General features: G+C 43.2%; 1 pseudogene; it reads left to right on the forward strand.

Moving 5' to 3' along the window:
• Positions 1-22,721, forward strand: LOC115584449 (THAP domain-containing protein 6-like; annotated as a pseudogene).
• The last annotated feature ends 480 nt before the right edge of the window (positions 22,722-23,201 follow it).

The following is a 23,201-nucleotide window of genomic DNA, read 5'->3' on the forward strand; positions in this document are numbered from 1 at the left end:
ATGCTTCGGCACGATACAGAGCAGCTGGGCAAAGTGTGAGTGCATGCTTAGTTACGCTCCATCACTGGTAGATTACATAGTGTAATGCATACTTAAATACAGGTAAAATTACAGACTTTCTCATAAAAAAAACACATAACCTGAAAAATAAGATATTGATTTAAAACAATTGCAGGTGAACTACATCGTATTATACAATACGTCTCACCTACACCAACATGGCCTACATTCAACACATTAAAGGTGCAAAAAAACACACAAAAAAAGGTCATATTGACAGCTGCAGTTGTAATTTGTCAGTTTTGTGAGCTAGCTAATGAACAGAAGCAGATCAGTAGTGTTAAAGTCACAGATTTTGTTTTTCCTTCTGACATAGACAAAGAAGAAATGCATTTTTTCTACAGCGGACATCCGACACGTTATCACAAAAAGTTCCCTTAATAATTGTTGGGGAGGGGTGCCGTTTAGCTCAGTTGGTAGAGCGCGCGCGTCACATGTGCTGAGGCTCTGCAGCGGACCCGGATTCAACTCCCAGCCCGGGTCCCTTTGCTGCGTGTCACTCCCCCTCTCTCTCTCTCTCTCTCTCTCCCTGTTTCCTGTCATATCTTCAGCTGTACTGTCAATACAGCCAAAAAAAAATAAAATAATTGTTGGGGAAAGGCAGTTCCCAGTTGATCATAGTAAGATTTTATTAGAATGTAAAATGTGTGTGAATCTGCCTTTTTGCCATTTCTTTGTCACACTTTGATATTCAAAGACCTAAATGTATTTGAATAAATATACATTTAAAATATTCCATAAACTGAAAAAGTTCTCACTGCTCTTCAAAACATTTAGACATGGACTTCAGCTGACCGCAGTACAGGACGGTAGAGTGATTGGTCAGTCTGAATTCAAAGCATCAAAACAACTGCAAGTGATTGGTTGTGAAGGAAAAGGGCAGCTCCAGTGGACAACGGTGGATAAGGCTCTTACCAAGACAGACATCACGTATGTGAAGTTTCCACTACCTCACACACTGATGGCTGACAGCTGGGCTGAATAACTCTCTAATGCAAGTGAATATACAAAAAGCTGTTTGCCCTGGTGGCATCCAGTCAACTGTTTGATGTCTGCTCTGACATATTCAACCTGTCATCCCCACGTGTTTTAAGATTACCACCATTTTCCTTTCAGCTGCCCTGTAGCCCTCACACCTGTCAGCCTACAGTGCTGTGACCCCTTATCAAGGACTCTTTACCAGCTGATGCACATCAAAAACGCCTGTGTGTCATTAGAGCTAGAGTAGGTGCAGGGGAAAAAACAGCGTCACCTATGTAAGGACCTACGTGTGTTGACTTCCTTATAGCATTTAATAAATTTCCTTCCCTTCTGAGGCCAATGCCAGAAGCTCAGCTTTCTGGCATTAAGTGGCAGCAATTGGATCTTAAGCCTTGGAATGGACAGGCCACAGGCAGAGAGAAACGGAAGTTAAACTTGGTCTACTCACACCAAGAACACAGGGCCCCCGCAGGGCAGCATGCCCAGTCCTCTGCTGCTGAACTCCCTCTTCCCTTCTGAATGAATGGCCATGCACGCCTCACATGCATGGGCCATACAAGCCTGTGACGATTGTAGAACTGATCACTGAAAATGATGAATCAGCCTGCTGGAAGGAGGTGAAGAATTTTGTTGTGTGGGGTGTGAACACAACTATCTCTCCCTAAAAGGGGCTCTATGTAACCAATTTACTCATTGTTTACTCAATGTTAATAATTTTTTTATCTGCCATATACAAGCGGATTGTAACGTGGCACGAACAATTAGACCTTCTCCGTCTCTCTTGGTTGCCTACACAAGCCTGTAGACAACTCATTTAAGTTGTTTAACGCTGCTGAACTGTATATGTCTTTGTGAAGGACTCTGTTGCCACCGTCATTCCTGGTACCGGCGCCATTGCCAGTGTCAGGCTTGGGCAGAAATTGAGGACTCAGACGCAGGAAGGCAGTAGTAAAGACAGGTTTTATTTTTAATATAGTTTCTCTGAAGACAGAGTGATAAATGAACAGGCTGTGAAACACTAGGAGTCCAACGGACAACTAACAAAAACAAAACCACAACAAGAACAAAGGACGCTCCCGCAGGAGGAACAGAGATGACTACACTGATCTTTGAAAACTAGATGCTATGAAAACTTCTCAAAATAAAAGTCGCTCACAAAGGAGGAAAGCACACAGGCTATGAAATTATCTACTCTGACTAAGGCTGAAAAAACTTTAAAGAACAGAAAACACTCCGGCAGGAGGAAAAGCAAACGCTATAAAACTTAACCAACAAAGCAAATCACTGACCCAAAAGGTATTCAAAATCAAAATCACTCTACAACAGAGGAAAACTATATGCAAATTAAAACTTGGCAATACTTATCTTCTCAAATAACAAGGCTGTGATCAAGACTGTGAAAAAGGGCTGGAGGTACTCGACGAAACGAACGAAATACTCTGGCAACGAAGACAGGGGAAGACAAAGACTATATACACATGAGGGGAGGGAGCACAGGTGGAAACAATCAGGGATCAGGGAAGACGCCAGACCGGTTACACAAGAGGAAGGGCAAGTGACCTGAAACGAGAGGAGAGTTACTTTTCAAAATAAAACATGAAATTCACAAGACAAAAACCCAAGACAGGACATCCCTCACCGCGGTGTGACAGCCAGTAGCAGTTGTCAGTGCCGCTAGGCCCGGGCCGAACAAAGCTCCAGAGCTCGAGGGAGGCTGGCTGGCCGTGCAGCCCAGCACAGGGCGCTTTTGTGTGGGTGAGAGGAGCAGGGAGACCGGGCTTAAGCTTGGTCTCTGGAGCTCACCATGGTGTTCCTACCCGCGCAGGGAAGTTACATAGTGCAATGTCATCCGACGTGACCCCGCTCAGGCTGCAGCAGCGGCACCATTCATCCTATTAACTATTTTTCTACCACTTCAGTGAGTTTAGAAACATTATTTTAAGGTCGAAATACTACATAGTGTTGCTTTAAAAATACAGACGACAGAACATCTCATTGTAGAATAGTTTGCAAACAAGCTTATTCACAATTTAAGCAGTTTTGGTTCATTATCAACAGATATGCATCAAAATAGGAGTTTGTTGAAGAAAGGTTGTAAGAAATTTTAAGGAAGAAACTAAGCTTGACCTCCTTTGTAAAATATTTTTGTGTAGACTATCCCGAATCTCCCGTTTTCATTTTGAAGGTTTCCCAAAGACAAAGATGTGAGGAAGAAGTGGGAAGTGGCTTTGAGGAGGGAAGGATTCACTGCAAGTGATTCATCCGTGCTTTGCTGTGAACATATTAAGCAGGACAGGTCAGATTGTCCGACTCAGAGATGGTATTATTCCATCCATCTTCAGCTTCCCGGTTCACCTCCAAATAGTAGGTGTGTCATCATAAGGCTATTAGCATTCATAAATGTAAATATTCTATTATCAATAACAGGGTGAGATATTTATCCCTGTATATTTCTTTTATGCTTCTTCAATTTAGCCAGAAAAGGGCAGGACTACATCTACCTCCAGAAGAGCTGAAGAGAGCCTGTCCATGGCCTTTCAACCTCAGCCTCATTTATAAACGTTGCTTTTTTTTTTTTTTTCGTTTCGTTTTCTTCCGCTTTATCCATGCGGGTCGCAGGTGATGTTACCCTTCTTTATACCACCTTTTTTCAAGGTGGAGCGGGGGTACTGGGACTCTATGGGCGAAGGCGAGGGTACTCCCTGGATAAGTCGCTAGCTTGTAACTCAGTCCTGCCCTGGGGAGCCAGGGATTCGAACCAGCGACCTTCCGGTCACTAGTCCTCAGCTCTACCCACTGAGCTACAGCCGCCCTATAAACGTTGCATACGCACAAAAGAAGGCATACGCCACTCTTTACTCACACCGTGGGATTTATAAAAAGAAAACTTGACGGGAAAATGTGTGGTCCTCCACGCAATCTCTGACCCATGTGTACGCACATAACTTGGGTAAGGAGAGACTGCGCCACTGATGGCAGAAGAAAGAAACGGGAGAAACTGTGTGAAATTGATACTGATCGTGTAAAATAAATAGTAATATTACCTCTCATGAACAGTCTATTTGCAAGACATGGATAAAAACAAAATCCACAATGAATAAACAAACACACGGTGCACACGGGAAACATATGATTTCGGACAATAGTAAGACAACAGTAGGGCAAATTATGTTTACACGGATATGAATGCAGTTTAATATATTAATATCCTATATCATATAGCCCATTTCGTTTCATCTCCGTTTTCAATGCATAACCCATAAAACACTTGAAACTGTGTTTTGTTGCCATACAAATAAAGACTTTAATTATCTTATATTGTTAGCCTGAAAGACTGTTAGCCAATCAGGGTAATTCTCACATGTGTAGCAGATATTAGCTCATAGATGGGTATATAAAGGCATGTATTCGCAATGCGTTATGGCGCACAATGGCTGCTTTGGCACTGTTGGAGGATGTGGCAAACAGAAGGATACGGAGGGGGTGGAACTTCAGAGTCCAGCAAGATCCACTGGCCAACAGTGATGAGTGGCTGATGAGCCATTTCCGACTCCCACGAGCTGTCCCACGACCTGGAGTGGTATTGGGCCCAGCATTGGAGAGGAGCACCCGCAGAAAACCACGCCGTGCCAGTCCCCCTTCAAGTGCTCACAACTCTCGGGTTTCTGTCAACCGGCACATTCCAGAGGGAATTGGCTGACAGGTCAGGGATATCCCAGCCAACTTTCAGCCATGTCATGCCAGACGTGTTAGGACATATAATTGGTTTGTCGCAGCAGTACATAAAGTTTCCTTATACGGTGGGTGAACAGGCAAATAAAAAAGCGCAATTTGCAGCAATGTCCGGTTTTCCAAATGTAATAAGTGCCATTGACTGCAATCATGTTGCTATAAGAGCACTGAGTGAGAATTAATTTGCTTTCTTTAATAGTAAGCATTTTCATTTCCTCAATGTCCAACTCATATGTGAAGCAGACATGTTGCTTACAAATGTGGTGGCTCGGGGGCCCGGGTCAACCCATTATTCATTCATATTGAGACACAGTAGTGTTGGACGCAGACTGGAGGCCGGCACTGTACGTGATGGGTGGCTTCTAGGTACGGCTTATTAATGTGGAAATCCTAAGACTTTTTTTTTTACCCGTTCACCAACCTTGCAGGCGACAGTGGATACCCCCTCAAGCGGTGGCTACTCACCCCTTTTCCCAACCCACAGAGCGCAGAGGAGAGGACCTATAATCTGAATTTTTGAATAAAGTCACTTGTTTTGTAAATGGAGTTTCAATTGTTTCTGTACATACATGTGTGAACACAACTTGAATGCATTTGGTTTACACTCATTTCAAACATGGGAATACAAATAACATACCAGGGTCTTCTGCTCCTTGTGGGCCGGCATCGGAGTCCCCCTCCACCTCCGTCACCACTCCACTCAGGAGGGAGTCCCCGATGATCCCCGCCAGTTTTTCATCCAGCGGGTGAGCTCCGGTTGGCCCGTTCCCCCACCCGTGGCACAGACGGTCTGCCTGTGTGATGCCAGATGCTTTTTTGCATCTACTTTTATATCTGATCACTTTTTTTTTTTCTTCGGCCACACTCCAATCTTCTGAGGCAACAGCATTGACATTGTCCGCCAAATGCTGCCACTCTAGAGCCTTTTTGGCATTGGTGACCCCAACACTATGTCCACCTTATAAAACGGCCTTCCTCTTCTCCACCTCCCTGACAAGAAATTCCACTCACAACTGAGTGAAATTCCGCTTCTTCGCCTTTCTCTCTGCTTTCGGCATGCTTTCGGTGAGAGAAGAAGAATGCCATGGCCAGAGAAAAGAGGGCAAAGACCACAGTGAAGAGTCTTTTGGGGGATTTGAGGGAAAATAACCCCATTAATGAAGAGTTCAAAGAGAGGCTTGAACTCTACTCAGGTAAGACGAAATTAGCACTTTGAAATTATGTATATGTTATTCTTACAGTCCTCATTAAACTCCTTAGTTGTTATCTGTAGGGGACTTATTAATGTTTGCTCATAAAATTTTAGATCTTCAGATAGACTTCATGGCTTCATGGCTTCATGGCTACAAAGTTTGCGCTCACGCTCCATCTACATGGTCCAAAGGCATAGAAATAACTCAGAGAGACTCAACATTTCCCCCCCCCACATCCACATACATTACAAAGTTAGTCTTAATGTTGTCCGATTGAATCTTTGCAAAGTACTGATGCAAACACGTTAAAAATGAATAAATAGCTACTTCAAAAATTTTTTTACAGTTGCTGTGTACGGTGGATGACAAGCCTGGCCTGAAGAGGATGACACTGTGTCCCTGTCAGCTGTAGAGATGTCCTCTGCTGAAACTGCTGAAGAGCACCCATCTCCATTCACCAACATTTCGGCCAGTTACCACAGAAAATGCCCTCATCTACATAGCAGGATTTGTAGTCAGGCAGATTCTGCGAAAGCTGTCCAGTGATGTGTGCCATGCGAACTTGGTCAGAGATGCTGTACCATCATCATTTCACGAGAGCTACCACCTTCTAGCCCTGAAAAACAACAGTGGCTTAGTGATTCCATCACAAGGCACAGTGAAGGTTTGATTTTGTTATCTTGTTGTTTTTAATCTTTGTATATTAAAGTTGCTTTGTTCCTTGTTCTTATTTTCTCTGTTCTGTAAAGTGTCTTCAAGCACTGTGTACAAGCGCTGTATAAATATAATGTATTATTATTATTATTATTATTATTGTAAGGTGCTGAGAGCTGCAGAGAAGGTGATTCGCCAAGCTTCAACAAAGCAAGCTCCAAAGGTGTCGACAGTCATGCACATCATCCGGGAGGAGATTGGAACGGAGGATGTTTTTCTGCTTGAGGAACACATTGAGGAGACAAAGTTTGGCATCGACGACCATCATTCCAACTTGTTGTCACTGGTTGTGTATGTGTCTTTCTTAAGATAAGGCTGCACCACATTGCCACACTTACCTCTCTTGACCTGCAGAAAGGGAGCACAAGAAAGAAGCTCTGCAAAACAGTCCTCTTTCAGGGGTTTTAGCTCATGTAAATCTCTCAAGAGCAACTTTGTACATGTGTAAATATGGTTCGGGGCGGGGATGTGTCATGTCCTTGTGTTAACTTGAGCATGAAAGTTTGAAAAAATAACAGTATTGCCAAAGCATCATGTCCAAACATTTGGACATTAACAATAACTTAACACTTACACAACATCAAGATTGATGCCTCTACATGCTCTCATATTGCTTTTCAGGCTTGTATAACAAAGCAGAGAATAAAATGTAATGTAAATGTAATGTAAATGTGCGTTCTCTTTTGAATGTTAATTATCAGTGGGTATCTGCCTAATTCTGCTCTACATGCATTTGTTGGTATGTTTCTGTGTACGTGTAAAATGAATCTGCATAATTCTGCATGTGAGGATTCTGTTGGATGTTTGTCCCAGCGGGTAAAGCTCTGATGACTGAGTGGACCCTATACTACACTACCGTACAGCACAATGGGCTGGATGACACTATCAAAAATTTTGAGCCAGATTTTGACTGGAATTTGGAAATTATAAAATGTTCTCTTAATTGCATGTAAGGCTCTTTGAGCTTTTTCTTTTACTGCCATGTTGAAATTCCCTGATGCTGTGATGGTTATACCAAGGTAGGTTTAACTCATGTTGTGTTCAATGACATGTTTAAACTGGTGTTTGTTCTCCTGACATCTGGGGCGTTTTTAAAAGATCATGACATTTGCTTTCTTCATATTTACTGCCAGGGCCCAGTTCTGACATTACTTGTCTACAATGTCCAGCTGTTGCTGTAGTCCTTGTTCAGTAGGAGACAGTAGAACAAGGTCATCAGTATAAAACAGAGACTTCACCTCTCTATCTAGTAGACTTGTAGTTCTCGAGACCGGTCTTGGTCTCGAGACCGGTCTTGAGACCACTTTTTTGTGGTCTTGGTCTTGTCACGGCCTCGACAGTCTTTGGTCTCGGTCTTGTCTCGGTCTCGCAATGTCTCGGACTGTCCGAGTGGTCTCGAAGGGATTTGTAACCTATAATATCCAGGCAGGCACAGTTTTTTGTTTTTTTTGATAACATTATACGCCCCCTTCAAGTGGTACCAATCACATGCATTTTGTGACCCCCCCCCCCCAAAGCACGGTCACGGGTCCATGGAGGAGGACACAAAATGTCGGCGAATTTGTCAGTTGTCAGGTTTGGTTTTACAGACCATAAAGAGTTCGTTTGCCACACAACAAAAAAGAAGAAGCATTCTGCAATATGTAAATTTTGCAAAGCGTGTTTAACGGAGACAGGAGGGACCACATCTACTTTCACCAGACATCTGGAGCGAAAACACCGGGAAAGGTAAGCAACTAGCTCTGATACTTAGTTAGCAGTAATGTTAACCACCTCTCCAACCTCCCTTGACCAAACAGATTATTTGTGTAATTTATTATTGTGACTTATTATGCATTCTTACACGTGCGGTATAAAGTAAGTTAATAGGGATAGATTTTTGTAAGCCTCTGCAGACTTTATTAACCTGGTGAACACCGGGTGTAAACACATGCTAAGTACAGGTAGCTAGCTCTTTGAATTGGCAACCTTTTGAACTGTTTGCAAATTGAATGGCTTTGACTTAAGCTAACGAAAGGCTGTAGCATTGGTCGTCTCTGTTTGGATTTCAGTGTTTCCCGCTGAAAACCACCACCACCACCACCATGCGTGGTGACGCTGGTGGGGGAGGAAGGGGAAGGGGGGGTACGGCACACACACACACACACACACACACATACGCTTGCTCCCTCTCGTGCCTACATGATCAACATGCAATGCAGCCATATTTTATTATTATATATTTTATTTTATTAAATGTTGGATGTGGTATATGATGTGGTACATGTATGTATAATGTGTGATGTGGTTAACAAGGTTAAGTCCTCTTCTGTGTGGCCCTATGAGGCTATCATGCCACTACAGCTGCAGAATGGTTTAGGCTACAGATTCTGTAGAGAACAACATCAGACCTTATAGAGTAGAAGTGTATTTTCTGTTAAGTTTCATTTCTTATCAACAATACACATGAGTTAGTTGGCTGACAGGAGGAGCAGGCATAGTGCTGCAGTTATGCAAAAAGATGAAGTCAAATACAGAGATGATCTGTTAATGTGTCATACTGGATTGGATTTAGGTTTCATAATGCAAAGACCTGATTTTTAGACTGTACACTTAATTTTCATATCACTTGCAAGACTGTTTGTTGTGGTTGAATATGAACAGATGTCTTACAGATGTCTCTTTCCCTATTTTGCAGGTACTTGGGAGTACAAAGCAGGACCTGCATCACTGGCGATGGCAGACACCACACAGCAGACAATATCTTCCTTTGCGCAAAGAGTCCACTTATATGCCCCAAATTCATCCAGGCAACAGGCCATTACACAAGCCATCCTCCAGGACCTTGTCATTGGATGCTCTCTGCCCCTGTTTCTGGTAGAAAATCTAAATTTTAGACACCTTCTTTCTGTCATGGACTGCAAATACACTCATGTGTCTAGGACCAGCGTGACAGAGAAGCCAGATACCTTATCTAGTCAGTAAGGTTAAGAATGACATCATCAAAGCGCTGGAAGCTCAGGCAAGTGTTGCAGCCGACCTCTGGTCTGACAGTAGGCTTCGCTCCTTCCTTGGAGTTACTGCGCATATTGCCTGCGAAGACAAGGACTCCTACAGTTTAAAATCCTTTTTGCTGGATTGTCGGCGTTTCACAGGGAAGCACTGTGGCGAATCGCCTCAGAATTTGATGAAATTGTTGAGGAGTATGGCATTAGCAACAAAATAAGCTTCATTCTGACAGATAACGCATCCAACATGAAGCGGGCCTTTAAGGTGAGATTGCCGGACTCAGAGCAACCTGAAAGTGACAGTGATGACCTTGATGATGAAATGATGTGGGAGGACCACGTAGAGGACTTTGAACAGCCGTGGTCATCAAGTGAACGCTTGTCTTGCTTCGCACACTCGCTCCAACTGGTCGTCAGTGATGGCATGAAAGAAGTGAAGGCAATAGCAAGAGCCATTGCTAAGGCTGCCAAGTTCACAACCCTGCTTCACAGCAGTTCTAAGGTCAGAGACATGTTTGAGACCCACTTTGGGGCTAATAAATCTGTCCTGGCAGCTAACAACACACGCTGGAATAGCACCTTAAAACAGTTAAAAGCTCTCACCACACTTGACCACCGGGCTGTCACAGAAATGTGCAGCGAATGTGATACAGAAAATATTGCGTTTTCAGTCTGAGAATGGGACCAGCTGAAAGCCCTTTGTACTGTGCTTGAGCCTTTTTCTGAGGCAACAGACCTCACAGAAGGAGACACTGTGGTTACCATCAGCATGGTGGTCCCCACCGTCCTGGACTTAAGAACTCATCTCAATCATCGGATCTACTTCCTTGCCGCCATGCTTGATCCCCAGTTTGGTTTGAGCTGGGTAGATTTTAGATGTCCATAATGGGGAATTCGGTCCAGCACTGAAGAGGTTCAGAGACGACCTTAAGAAATCATTAACAGGTGGCTATAATTATTATGGTTGTTGTTGTTATTATTACAGTGATTTTTATATTATATGGTTATCAGCAGCATCCTGTTTAATCCTGTATTTTGTTTGTGTGTATGTGTGTGTCTGTGTGTGTGTGCACCTTTTTCCAGAAGATGCAGGAGAATTGTGCCGTGACTCACTGTGAGAAATTACATAGTCTTCCTGTTGGTGATCAAATGCTGTAAGGACAGGAGGAGGAAGAGAGATTGTCACATTGCTTGAGGTGTCACAAGAGCCACAGGTGGGGACACATACCCCATGAGTGGGGTATGGGAAGACACACAAGTTTAGATAAGATGACATTTGCTGTCCCATCTGTTACATCAAAGTGTCACTGTCCTGGGAAGACAGGATACACCCAAATATCAAAGAGTCATTATTCTGTAAAGAAAATGTTTTATGACTGTTGTAAATGAAGGTAACCTCCTCTCTGTTTCGTACTTAATGGGTAACCATTCAGAGTTCGAGAGAGAACGCTTTTGCCTTCTTCTCCACGCTGCGTGTTATTAAAGAGATCTGATTCATACGCCAAAGTCTGAAGTTCTTCGGAGACTTAGCAACTCTCTACCTCACAAAGGAGAATTACCGCCACCCCTGAAACATCAGCGTCTTCTTTCACGCTACAAGGCTTTTAAGATGCAGCACAGCACAACCCGAGCATTACTGCACAAATAAGCAAGTACCTGGACAACATGAATGACTATGACTGTGATGCACTGATCTTTTGGTCAAAAAACCAAGAGCATTTCCCTCAACTACATAATGTTGCCTTAAAAGTCTTCTCTGTCCCTGCGTCTTCTACCCCAGTGGAGAGAGTTTTTAGCAGAGGAGGCATTCTAATGAGACCCCACAGAGCACGGCTAGGCCATAAGATGCTGCAGTTTTTAGTGTTCTTGAAGTGCAATCAACGACAGCTTTACTATGTGAACTCTCTCTCTCTCTCTCTCTCTCTCTACACAAGCACTGAGGCACTGCCTCACATACATCAAGTAAACACACCCATACTACTGACATGCTTACACTCCCCCTACATACGCACACACACACAAAACTACAGACACACAAATCGTTTCACACAGAAAGCTACAAAAAAGACACGTACACAGAGGACACACTCACTCAAAACTCAAATGCATGCATGATACAGTATGCCTTTCGTTCTACAGTTTTTTATAATGTATTAGTTTATGTATCTGTTCTTTGTTTGTGATGTTTGTGTTCTATTGTTCTTGTCCCACTGAACTACAGGCTTCATATATTGATAAAGTGTGTTTTATAATTGAGATGCCATTGCACACATCAAGGTGACAGAATCTTGGGATCACCAGTTCTTCCTCTTGTTAATGTACAATTTGAAGTAGTTGTAAACTATTTGTATTTTGCATTTGATTTAATGCATTTTTTTTTTGGTGCACCTGCGTGTGTGTCTATCTATTTAATTACAGTATTGTACTTATAATGGCCTTGTTTGAATAAATATATGGCATCATTGGCCTTTGAATAATATTTGAATATAGTTGTGATTGATTAAGCATTAGGCCTATGCCATTTCAGTAAAGCTGATATTATACAGTGTAATTTGGCTACTATAATGGGAAATAATGCAATTTCAAGTTGATAATTGTGTGTGTCTTTAATATTTAAAATTCATCTACAAATTAAGTACAATTTAAATCAGTAACATATTTCCCATTCATTAGACTTTTTTTGAGGTGCAGGGTGGTGTTGGAGGCTTGTTATTTTGTTAGATGACTTTGGGACTGGGGCGGCTGTAGCTCAGTGGGTAGAGCTGGTTGACTGGTGATCAGAAACTAGTCATGTCAGTCCTTAAAGGAGAACTTTAAACATGCAGCTTCATTGCTCAAGCTACCAAACTAGTCAATCCGTCGAGCGTGCACTTACTCCCTAACTGGCGGAGACGGAAACGTAATCCAGCATTTTCATTTCGTGTTTATGTTCATAATGTACATGTCCATGTTACAGCCTGTCATGAGCCATGAGCCTTACAATAGCCTGTTAAGCCTGTTAAGTGCACACTCGATGGATATGCTAGTTTGGTCTAGCTACCGGAAGACACGGATGTCAACAAACAGGTAAGTAGCTCCTTGCACAAACACACTGTTTTAACTACTTTTTTATTCATTTTGAGTCATACACGCTACAGTGCTGTGTGCTAAGGTGTCTGCTGTTGTTGCATAACATTCGGTGTGAGATGTGGAGCATGTTAAGGCGCTTAAAACCCAGTGTAAAGTTCTGACCCCATGCTGTTAGCTGTCAATGCTAAGTCTCCGTTCACGGAGCTCTGTAATGGTTGGACCAAATGTGTTCGCGTCTTCGGTACTGGCAAGTCAAGGGTAGCTTGAGCAATGAAGCTGCATGTTTAAATCGACCGAAGTTCTCCTTTAACAGCACTTAAGAGTCAATCCTCAAATAGTGTAGAAATAGCGGTCATGCAATTGCTACACATATTTGATTTCAGCCAATTGATGAAAACATTTATAGTGAGTTCACACACACGACATGCACTGACTCTGTATTATTGTGCCTGTAGTTGAAATAATACAATCTCATATTTATACTAAGCAGCTGAACCCAGTATGGTGCTTATGTTCTACAACTCATGCATAATGGCAAAAAAACTAGGTTTTTTTTTTTGGTCTCGGTCTCGGTCTTGAGCTGAACTAGTCTTGGTCTTGACTTGGTCTGTCTTGGTCTTGTCTTGGTCTTGATACTCTCTGGTCTTGGTAGTGTCTTGGTCTCGGTTTAGGCGGTCTTGAATACAAGTCTACTATCTAGGAGGGAGAAGCCAGGAGCAGCACATTGCAACTCAACAGCAAGTTCATTTATATACACATTAAATAGAGTCAGATTTAAATTGCAGCCTTGGCGCACACCTCTTCTCTGGGTGAAGGATCCAGTTTGTTTGTTTCCAATTTTAACAGCAAACATAGTTTCCAAATACATTGATTTGACCAGATCATACATTTTGCTCCCTATACCACAGTGTAGGAGCCAGTAATAGAGCCCTTCATGCCAAATAGAGTCGAAAGCTTTCTTGAAATCAATGAAACAAGTGAATATCTTACCATTTTTTGTTTGGTGTACATGTTTGTTAATTAAAGTGTGAAGGGTATATACATGGTCGATGGTGCGGTGTTTTGGGAGGAAGCCAATTTAACTTTTACTCAAGATGGAGTGTTCCTCAAGAAAATCTAGTATTCTTTTATGTAGAATACTACAGAATAGTTTACCCAGACAGCTGCTGACACAGATGCCACGGTAGTTATTAGGGTCTGATTTGTCCCCACTCTTATAAATGGGGGAAATGAGCCCTTTGCACCAGATGTCAGGAAAACATCCTGACTGTAGTACAGTATTGAACAACTTCAACACTGCACCCTGCATCTCTGGGGTGCTGCATTTGAGCATTTCCTTTTTAATGATGTCTGGACCACGAGCTTTCCTCAGCTGGAGATATTTTGTATGTGTGGTCAATTCTTCCCAAGTAATTGGGAAATCAAGGGGGTTTTGGTTGTCTTTAATTGTTTCTTCTAATGTTTGGAGTTTTTCTTGTATAATACATTGATCTGAATTGATTTGATTGATTTATTGGTATGTCTTTGTACAGATTTTCAAAATGTGCTCTCCAGATGTCACCATTTTGGATAGGTAATGTCTGTTGCTTTGTGTTGAACTTGTTCCACATATCCCAGAATTTATTCTGATTAATGGCATTCTCAATATCTTCAAGTTTCATGTGGGTACAATTTTGTTTTTTGTTCCTAATTGTACATTTATATTTCTTTAAAATGTCATTGTATCTAGTGCGTAAGGCTGGGTTGTTTGGTTGGCGATGTTTTTCATTTGTTATTTTTCTCAGCTCTTTTCTGATGGTCTTGCATTCTTGATCAAACCATCTGTCAGTGTTTTGCCTTTTAACAGGCTTCCGTTTTTGTTTTTTTGTGGTCAGCTTTTATAGCTGCCTTATGAAATATCATATTGATATCATCAGTGGCCTTGTTTACACCATCTCTGGTAGAGACATATTGGTTTTGGTCATATATTGATATGTCATTTATCAGATCAGGTGAGTTGAGGGCCATGATGAATTTTTCTCCACTGTCTGGGGCCCATCTGTAAGTAGGATTTAATTTAAAGAGGTTACTGGGTTCACTTTCAGTGTCACTCATTTGATCTGAGAGTTTAAATAACATATTTATTTGGTTGTGGTCTGAAAGGGGGGATTGCTGTCTGATAGTGAATGCACTGGTAGTGGAAGGGTCCATGTCAGTGATTGCATAGTCTACTACACTAGACCCAAGAGCTGAGGAGTATGTGAATCTTCCTTAAGAGTCCCCTCTGAACCTACCATTAACTATGCACAGGCCTAAGGCCCGACAGAGGTGCACAATCTCCCTGTCACTTTGATTCATTTCAGAGTGAAGGTTGGTCCAACAGGTGATGGTTGGTGTGGTGAACAGGGGGGCCTGACCAAATACATGGTTGTTGCCCTGTGGGTCCATGGACATCAGGTTCATTTCCTGTTTGTTCATTCAGATGTCCAGTTAGAAGCACGTTTCCCTGGGCCTGGAAGTAGGCAATTTCTGATTAGAGAGTGTCAAAAATGTCTTCTTCAAAATAAGGAGAATCTACTGGAGGTACAGTGGTATGCAAAAGTTTGGGCACCCCTTAGGAAAATCATTGCATCAGTTTGTCACTTGCTGAGCTTTTGAAGCAGCAACTTTATTTTAACACATGTTATACCTTATGGAAACAGAAACATCTCAGTAGTGAAATCATTTTTATTGGTCCAACAGAAACATTTTTATGTGCATTTAAACAAAAATAGGCATGTGCATAAATTTGGGTACCCCAAAGAAATAATTCCATTAATATTTAGTAGAGCCTCCTTTTGCTGCAAGAACAGCCTGTAGAAGCCTCCTATAGCCACAGACAAGTCCCTGAAGTCTGGCAGGTGGTATTTTGGCCCATTCCTCCATACAAAACGCCTCCAGTTCAGTCAGGTTTCTTGGCTTCCGTGCGTAAACAGCCTGCTTCAAATCAATCCATACATTTTCAGTGATGTTAAGGTCTGGGGACTGGGATGGCCATTCCAGAAAATTGTATGTGTGCTTCTGCATGAATTCCTTGGTGGATTTTGAACAGTGCTTAGGATCATTGTCCTGCTGAAAAATCCAACCCCGGCGTAGCTTCAGCTTCAACTTTCGACCAATTCTTGAACATTCTTGTCAAGAATCTGCTGATACTGAGAGGAATTCAGGTGGCCCTCAACTTTAACAATGTTTCCAGTCCCAGTGCTAGCCACACAGCCCCATAACATGATTGACCCTCCACCAAATTTCACAGTAGGCAATAAGTTCTTCTCATGGAATTCAGTGTTTTTTTTCACCATGCATACCTCCTCTTGTTTTGACCAAATAACTCTATCTTAGTCTCATCTGACCACAGTACTTTTTCGCAAAATGCTTCTGGACCAGATGTGATTTTGAATACCTCATGCGACTCTTCTTGTGACGAACACTCAGGAAAGGCTTTTTGCGCATCACCCTTCCAATGAGCTTTACCTGGTGCAAAGTACGCTGGATTGTGGAACGATGAACAACTACACCATCAGTAGCCAGATGTTCTTGTAGTTCTCTGGAGGTGGTTTGTGGCTTGTCTGTGACTAACCATCCTTCGCCTGTGCCTTTCCAGTATTTTTTTTGGCCTACCACATCTTTCCTTCACAAGGACTGTTCTTGTGGCCTTCCATTTCTGCACCACATTTCTGACTGTGGAGCCAGACAGTTCAAACCTTCTTGATAATTTCTTGTACCCTTCTCCTAACTCATCATAATGAATTATCTTATTTTTTAGGTCAGTGGAGAGTTGTTTTGATGTCCCCATGTTGCCACACTTTAAAAAAGAACCTTGGACAAGCACAGCCAGCAATTGCCTCTGTTAAATAGCCTTTTTCATGATTGGTTCCACCTGTCTTTGTAATTGAAGGTCTCACAAGCTAGTCAAAGCAATTTTGTGCTGCAACCTGTCAGCTATAAATCCCTACAGGTCTTGAAATCAATGTGATTAAAAGGGTGCCCAAACTTTTGCACATACCATTTTTTACATTTTATTTTATCATAATAAAACTATGTAATGCTACTCGAAGAATGTTGGTCTGGAAAACACTCAAATGTCTACATCTCAGTAGGAAATCAAATCGTGTTGCTGTGATCTTCTCTTATAAAGTTAGAGCAAATTATCATGAAATCTTAAAGGAGTCATCACCTGGAAATCGCAATTTCTCTACCTAAATCATGCATATTGCTGTTTGACCTCTGTTGAAACTTGCCTGAAAAGCTGGAGTTTGAAAGTGGCTTATTTTTTTCGCTTTGGCTCTTTTTCCGAACAGGAATAGCGCACAGTAGTGCGCGTTCCTAAAGCACGAGATTTTGACTCTGCTCCTGTGGTGACGTTACCACAGGAGGCTACTTGCATAATGCATCGGCTCACAGCCGTCCTCAGCCAGAGTGAGCACGCCGAATCTGCTTATTTCTCTGTCATTTTCACGCCATACATCGTGACCGCCAGCATTAAAACTCAGGTCTTACATGTAAAACATGAGTGTGAAATGTAAGACGGAAAAAAAAGAATTTACCATTCAGAGACATCCTGCTGTAAACGTGTCTCTTCCACCGTCTCTGCCTCTTCACTCTCCCGTTCGGTTTCCGACTCTGGCTCGTACATAAATGCCTGAATTCCGTAAGGTTCGTCATTTAGTGTGTGCGCCATGACAGGGGGCTGTTTATGTTTTGGAGTCTGTGTGTGCATGCAGGCTCGCCCCCCATTCCGGCTCTGTCCTTCCTGCGGCCAATCAACGCGCGCCTCATTACATATTAATACAATGCACATCCGGACCGGTCAAAACCTCGCGCATAATCTCGCGTGAGAAAGTCGCGGTATGAAAAAGTGTCAGAACAAGCTCTATGTTTGATTTAAAAAAAAATAAAAAATTTCTAATAAGTTTTAAGAATTGATCCAATGCGATCCAAGAGGGACTGGATATGTAAAAAACCAGGTGATGACTCCTTTAAAGGGGTGTCCAAACTTTTGCATACCACTGTATATAAATTGCACAGAGATATAGATCCTTATCAGTTATGCCTAGGGTTTGATCTTATCTCAACCAAATGTGTTATTTAACCTGTTTTACTGGTGAGATCTGATGGCGAAGATCTCCTTTATACCACACCAAGATCCCCCCTGATGTTCTTCCCTTGCGTATGTTTTTTTAATTTTACAGAGGGCACTCACCGCAGTCCCCGTCAGCCAACTTTCTCTCGTTCCGGAGCACACACCAGGCAGGCAGCGTGCCAGCCCTCCGTGGAAAACAAAGCCAAGAATCACGCACGGATTGCCAACAGGTGCCTTTTATCTCGTAATCATTTCCGCGAATGTATGGCGTCCGTGAGCCCATTGCGCAGTGACTTCCGCATGGCCACATCCACCCCCCCGCCCATTCCTTAATCAGTGTCCCACTGATGTCACGCCACCTCCCTTAGAGCCCTAAATCTATTCCCTCCAGACCGTCAGCTAGGCCTGGCTGTAACGGGTTTTCACCCACCGCGGACCCCGCATACCGTTTACGAGCTTCAGCTGCCTGCTCCAGGTTCTTCCGAGCCTGCGAATAAGCATGTCCCAACATCCTCTGATGCTTCTCAACCCATTCATGCATATTACCCTGAAAGTCATCCCTGTCCTGCCCCAGCCACACATCCAGTGGAACCACTGGGGCCCTCCCAAACATAAGGAAATATGGTGTATGCATATAACCGGTACCCTGATGCTCAGTGGTGTTATATGCATACACCAAATCAGGCAAATGCTCCACCCTCCTCCGCTTCTGTTCTGGGCTCCGGCTGTACAACCACACAGACACTGGACAACGTCAGTCTCAAAACATTTACCCTGATCAGAGTGCAACCTCACAGGGACCCCATACGGCTGAATCCAATACTTTACCAGAGATTTGGCAACCGTTACAGCCCTCTGGTCTCTGGTTGGCACTGCAACAGTAAACTTTGAAAACGCATCTGTAAGAACCAAAACATTCTCACGCCCATCGGACGATGACTCCAAGATTGTAAAATCCATTGCCACCACCTCAAGCGGCCTAAAGGCTAACAAGCTCCTCATTGCTGCAACCACCCTTGGCTGGGGTGCTTTAGAAACAATACAACGCTCACACGCCTTACAAAAGGCTTTGATATCCTTAAACATCTGTAGCAGCATAGATGTGCCATCCATGTCTAGTGCCACTGTTTGTTTAGCGCCACTAGTGGCCGTCATGCTGTTGGCTGGTATAAAAGCAGCCATCCTCCACCATCTCTTCCTTTTGCGCTCCTGTCACTGGTGCGTCACTTCCGGGCCAAAGGTTGTCTGGTCCGACAGGGTGACTGCTTGTTGCTGATCCGGGTTTCCTGTGTGCGCTATGGTGTATTGCTTGCTTGGTAACGCCGACAGCGGCCGGAGTCCTCTCTCCCTTCCTCCTCCTGTGTGAACGGGTGTGTGTGTGTCCGTGTTTGGTCGTAAACAGGACTAACTGCAATCAGCTTATTGGGGTCACTGCTGTTTTGTTTGCCGATACTTCGTCTCAACGCTGCTTTGCCTTGCTGCTGCTTGACGCTGCTGTTGTTTGCCTCATGCGCTTTGCTCCGGCTGGCACATTGTGTCCGCAGCCGCCTGTGTCTTGCGGCGCACACCTCCCGAGTAGCCCTACCAGGGGCGCTCATTCAGTGTGTATGTGTGTGTGTGTTTTAACTGGGGCTTGCCCCTCCCCTCGATGTGTGAATGTGTGTTAAGTGTGTTCTGATTATTTGAGCGATTTGGTAATTATTTTGGTTTGATTATTTATGTAGTCCTATCTAGTTTATGTAATTATTGTGGTTGGCTGTGTTTTTCTTTTTGTTTTCATATTCTTTTGTTTATGACCATATAAGTTAATAGTGGGCAGTTGATATTTGTTAAGTTTATTTGTCCACTAGTTATAATTTTAATTTTTGAAATCATTTCATTTCCTGTTTGGTCATTTGCCCACTGATTTGTTTTTTTCTCTTTTTAGTGGCTGGAGACTGGTGGTGGCGTGCTGGTGTCTTGGTGGCGGTGGCGGTGGCGCTCCCTTGTCACGTTTGCTGTGTCCTGGGAGCAGGTCTTCAGTGTGTGTGCCACGTATGTTGGGCGATTTTGGTTGATTTCTTGTTGGTGGGCCCCCCCCTCCTCGCACTAGTCATTGTCCACTCACTTGCCTCCAAGCCCTTACTTATCCTGGGATGAATGTCAAAAAGACTTTGTTTTAAAAGAGAACTTATGTAATAAAATTGTATTTTTCTACAACATTTAAACCACGTCTCATGCCTTTTAATGAGTGGCCTTACCTGTGTGCCTTGCACTTTAAATCAGTTCCTTGGGTGAAATTCCCAGGGTGGCGTTGTTGGTTTTCCGTTGTTTTTTTGTTAGATTATTTCGTTTAATTTCCTCTCGCCTATCGCTCGCCACACATCCCCGGCCAATAACACAGCACTGCATGAAAAGCGGGATTTTCGTCAGTATGCGGCACTGTAGATTGACATGGAATTTCAGGTTTGTGGCTGCACGCGGCAATTTGCAGGCAATACTGAAAACTGACATAAATTGTCGGAAATTGACGTTGGCCTTGCTTGGCAGTTGTCCCCCCTCCCCCTGATTCTAGGGGAGGCTTTAACATGTAAATGAAAATGCTGTGAGCTATACAAATGCAAATCAGGGTTGCAGGGGGAGTTTTACCCCAGGTGACCTTTTTCTTAAAGGTGTTAACTTCATTTTAAGAAAATCTCTGGTATAAATGGATCAGGCTCAGTATAGCCTAATTATAGACCCTTATATTTGAGCTTGAATGGATTTATTTAATGAAAGTATGCTAGATTAATTACTGTGTATGTCATTAGCAATGGCCAATTTATGTAAAAAAGATTATTTATTCTTTTCTCTCTCTCTCTCTCTCTCTCTCTCTCTCTCTCTCCTGGGAACAAGTTAAAGATAAATGCCAGTTGTTAAGAAGTTAAATATTTTGAGATAACCAAGATATTAAAATGTAAAAAAAAAAAAAGTATTTCTATAATTTCATGGGTTCTGTATGTTTTAAAAGCAGTTGAAAAGTAATTCTTATTGCGTGTGAGAGTTCATGACCTGTAAGAGTTGTTACACTTCCGGGTAGACCGGAGCGTGAGTGACGAGGAAGAAGGAGCGGAGAGTTAATGGCGTCGAGCAGCTGACCGTGGACTGTGTGTGTTGTCAGTGTCTTGTTTTATCACAAACAGACTGTGAATTGTTGTCGGACGACGTGCTGTGAGTGTGTGAGTTGGACTCTCCATCGCAGTCGAAGTGTTTGTGTTTTAATGGACATGAAGCAAGTTCAGCTAAGCTAGCTAGCAGGAACTAAGCTAGCTAGCGGGAGCTAGGCTAGCAGGCTGGTCATTGTCGAGAGGATGTCTGTGCGGACGGGAGAAGCTTTGCCGGGTCGCCACGAAGAATGTCGCCGACGGACGGAGCTTCGCTGCCGCAGAGGGACACGGAGGTTTATCGCTGCGAGCATTTTGTTTTCACAGACTAACCTCACCTGATAACAAGGCCGCGACCTCCTGTTAGCTCGGAGCCACGTCTGCAAGTCCAGATTTACACGATGCCAATAATGACGCCATTGTGTGTAAGTAACTGTTTCTGTTTTCTCCCTCGCTTAATTTTACTGTGACTTACGTTTCTTTATTCATACCAGTCTTTTTAATTGTTTTCCAGCTGCCTGTAAGACATTACGAGACAGTACGCAGGACAACAAACAAGCAGATCTTCCATCGCAGGCGGACGCTGTGAGGAGTTCAGCTCGGAGTCGATCGAGGACAAAGAGGGTAAGATTTATTAGATTAGATCCGTTTTTGGTCAATGTGACAATTATTCTATTAAATAATAAATGTGTTGTATCCATACGCAGTGCATCACGCAGTACTGATCGTCTTTATTGATTGTTTTTACAGCTGCTGGAAGCGAGACAGTGTGCTAGCTGAGGATGAGGTGGACCTTTGGAAGTGCGCCGCCATGGACCTGATGTCTTACGAGGAAGACGGCACAAGATGGCGGGGTGTCTGGATGAATTGTGCGACCTTCGTCCTTTCGCAGCCGGGAGCTCACCGAGTTCTGCGCCACACTGCTGTCACATGAGAGGCGATTCCGAAGTACAGGGCAGCGCACCACAGACGTCTGCAAAAACAGACACTTCGCGGTGCTGTAGGATTTTGGGCCTCTTGTGAGCTTCCCGTTTGTTGTGTGGGCAGATTATGCTTTGTACATGCTGTGTGTTTGTGTTTGTGCTAATAAAACTCTTTGAATAAACAACACCTTCCTGGCAAATGTTCCTTTCCTCAGTAAATTCATTCATGTCATTGATGATATCATAAATATAAATGAATGAATAAATCATAAATATAAATATATAAACATAATAAATATATATATATATATATATATATATATATATATATATATATATATTCCCACCGGGGTTTACATTTATAATGACCCAGGGTGACCAATCACGAGTGATTTTGCTTGTTTATGAGTAGTGGTTTCATCCAATACTGAGTGAGGATATTCAAGCCAGCCCACATATTCTCTGGCCAGGCATGGTTTTGCTGCTATTCATATGCAAATTGGAGCCGTAAATTGTCATTAACTGCCGAAAATTAGGGAGATTTCCGGGCGTTTACGGGGCCGAAAATCCCACTTTTCATGCAGTGCAGACCCCGCACCAACTTGAATGGTCTTTCAACCCCTCGGTGACCATGCTCTGTGTGCATACAGGTAGGCACTTCTTGGTGCAGTGCAGCGGGCAGCACAAGTTGCCTAATTGCCCCCTCCTTCTGGTCACACACCTGGCAATACAACATCCCTTCTACCTCTACAATCCTTCCCCACTGCCTCAAAAGTCCGACAGTCTTGTGACATTCTCGCATCCTCTCTTCCCTACTAGGCTTCACCCCTTTCAGCCAGTAAGTTTGAAAAGCTGCTATTATTGTATCGACCTGCTGAAGACTGGCCAAAGCAGGAATTTCAAAGGAAGGAAAGCTGGACATGGATACATGCTTGGGGCCAACAGTGGTCTCCTGGCACGAGACCACCTGGTGAGGCTTGGACAAGATGTTATGGGTATCCTGAAAAGTATGTGTCTTAGCCATATCTTGTGGCTCTGAATACTGCCTGGAGAGAGCATCCGCCCCTGCATTCTGGCTACCCGGCCGATACAAAATCTGAAAATCAAACTGGGCCAGCTCAGCCACCCAGCGCTGCTCCACACCACCAAGTTTTGCAGTGTTCAAATGGCTTAATGGGTTATTATCTGTGAAAAAGGTGAACTTGGTACAGATCAGATAATCCCAGAATGTATCTGTAACAGTCCACTTCAACCCCAGCAGCCCCAGTTTCATGGCACTGTAATTTTCCATATTACGCCCTGCCGGTCGGAGTCCACAACTT

The sequence above is a fragment of the Sparus aurata genome, chromosome 7 (genome assembly GCF_900880675.1).
Source record: "Sparus aurata chromosome 7, fSpaAur1.1, whole genome shotgun sequence".
NCBI lineage: Eukaryota > Metazoa > Chordata > Actinopteri > Spariformes > Sparidae > Sparus > Sparus aurata.